The sequence below is a fragment of the Lolium perenne genome, chromosome 4, assembly GCF_019359855.2.
Source record: "Lolium perenne isolate Kyuss_39 chromosome 4, Kyuss_2.0, whole genome shotgun sequence".
NCBI classification, from domain to species: domain Eukaryota; kingdom Viridiplantae; phylum Streptophyta; class Magnoliopsida; order Poales; family Poaceae; genus Lolium; species Lolium perenne.
In genome coordinates, this window is record NC_067247.2 from 240,751,122 (window position 1) to 240,754,080 (window position 2,959).

The window sequence follows — 2,959 nt, forward strand, 5'->3', positions numbered from 1 at the left end:
AATAGGAAGTGTTATTTGTAATCTGGCGGGATAAGTTAGAAACCGTCCCGGACTCTGTAACTTGTACAAAACGAAACCTTCGGCTCCGCCTCCTATATAAAGGGGGAGTCGAGGGACGAAGAGATCATCGAATCATTGTTTTACAAACCCTAGTTTTCATAATCGTCGAGTACTTTTCGGCTGAAACCTTCGAGATCTACTTGCCCTCTACTTCCAACTAAACCCTAGCCTACAATCCATAGGCATTGACAAGTTGATACCTTGTCAGTAATGCCCAATTGAATTTCACACTACTCATCATGATATGTATGTGCATTGTTATGCCCTCTTTATTTGTCAATTGCCCAACTGTAATTTGTTCACCCAACATGCTTTATCTTATTGGAGAGACACCACTAGTGAACTGTGGACCCCGGTCCATTCTTTTACGTCGAAATACAATCTACTGCAAACATTGTTCTTTACTATTCTTCGCATACAAACATCATTTTCCATACATTTAATCCTTTATTTACAGCAAGCCGGTAAGATTGACAACCTCACTGTTAAGTTGGGGCAAAGTATTTGGATTGTGTTGTCAGGTTCCACGTTGGCGCCGGAATCCCTGGTGTTGCGCCGCACTACACTCCGTCACCAACAACCTTCACGTGCTCCTTGACTCCTACTGGTTCGATAACCTTGGTTTCTTACTGAGGGAAAACTTGTTGTTGTACGCATGATACGCGTACAGCACGTGACCGTTGGGAACTCCAAGAGGAAGGTGTGATGCGTACAGCGGCAAGTTTTCCCTCAGTATGAAACCAAGGTTAATCGAACCAGTAGGAGCCAAGAAGCACGTTGAAGGTTGATGGCGGCGAGATGTAGTGCGGCGCAACACCAGGGATTCCGGCGCCAACGTGGAACCTGCACAACACAACCAAAGTACTCTGTCCCAACGTAACAGTGAGGTTGTCAATCTCACCGGCTTGCTGTAACAAAGGATTAGATGTATAGTGTGGATGATGATTGTTTGCAGAGAAGAGTAGAACAAGTATTGCAGCAGATTGTATCGATGTAAAAGAATGGACCGGGGTCCACAGTTCACTAGAGGTGTCTCTCCCATAAGATAAACAGCATGTTGGGTGAACAAATTACAGTTGGGCAATTGACAAATAGAGAGCGCATGACAATGCACATACATGATATGATGAGTATTGTGAGATTTAATTGGGCATTACGACAAAGTACATAGACCGCTATCCAGCATGCATCTATGCCTAAAAAGTCCACCTTCAGGTTATCATCTGAACCCCTTCCAGTATTAAGTTGCAAACAACAGACAATTGCATTAAGTATGGTGCGTAATGTAATCAATAACTACATCCTCGGACATAGCATCAATGTTTTATCCCTAGTGGCAACAGCACATCCATAACCTTAGGGGCTTCTGTCACTCCCCCAGATTCACGGAGACATGAACCCACTATCGAGCATAAATACTCCCTCTTGGAGTTACAAGCATTAACTTGGCCAAAGCATCTACTAGTAACGGAGAGCATGCAAGATCATAAACAACACATAGATTGATAATCAACATAACATAGTATTCTCTATCCATCGGATCCCAACAAACACAACATATAGCATTACAGATAGATGATCTTGATCATGTTAGGCAGCTCACAAGATCCGACAATGAAATATAATGAGGAGAAGACAACCATCTAGCTACTGCTATGGACCCATAGTCCAGGGGTGAACTACTCACTCATCACTCCGGAGGCGACCATGGCGGTGAAGAGTCCTCCGGGAGATGAATCCCCTCTCCGGCAGGGTGCCGGAGGCGATCTCCTGAATCCCCCGAGATGGGATTGGTGGCGGCGGCGTCTCTGGAAGGTTTTCCGTATCGTGGCTCTCGGTACTGGGGGTTTCGCGATGGAGGCTATTTGTAGGCGGAAGGGCAGAGTCGGGAGAGTCACGAGGGCCCCACACGCTAGGGCTGCGCAGCCAGGGCCTGGGCCACGCCGCCCTACTGTGGCGCCGCCTCGTGGCCCCACTTCGTCTTCTCTTCGGTCTTCTGGAAGCTTCGTGGCAAAATAGGCCCCTGGGCATTGATTTCGTCCAATTCCGAGAATATTTCCTTACTAGGATTTCTGAAACCAAAAACAGCAGAAAACAGCAACTGGCTCTTCGGCATCTCGTTAATAGGTTAGTGCCGGAAAATGCATAAATATGACATAAAGTATGCATAAAACATGTAGATATCATCAATAATGTGGCATGGAACATAAGAAATTATCGATACGTCGGAGACGTATCAGCATCCCCAAGCTTAGTTTCTGCTCGTCCCGAGCAGGTAAACGATAACAAAGATAATTTCTGGAGTGACATGCCATCATAACCTTGATCATACTATTGTAAGCATATGTAATGAATGCAGCGATCAAAACAATGGTAAATGACATGAGTAAACAAATGAATCATATAGCAAAGACTTTTCATGAATAGTACTTTCAAGACAAGCATCAATAAGTCTTGCATAAGAGTTAACTCGTAAAGCAATAAATTCATAGTAGAGGTATTGAAGCAACACAAAGGAAGATTAAGTTTCAGCGGTTGCTTTCAACTTGTAACACGTATATCTCATGGATATTGTCAACATAGAGTAATATAACAAGTGCAATATGCAAGTATGTAGGAATCAATGCACAGTTCACACAAGTGTTTGCTTCTTGAGATGGAGAGAAATAGGTGAACTGACTCAACATAAAAGTAAAAGAAAGACCCTTCGCAGAGGGAAGCATTGATTGCTATATTTGTGCTAGAGCTTTTATTTTGAAAACAAGAAACAATTTTGTCAACGGTAGTAGTAAAGCATATGTATTATGTAAATTATATCCTACAAGTTGCAAGCCTCATGCATAGTATGCTAATAGTGCCCGCACCTCGTCCTAATTAGCTCGGATTACCTGGATTATCA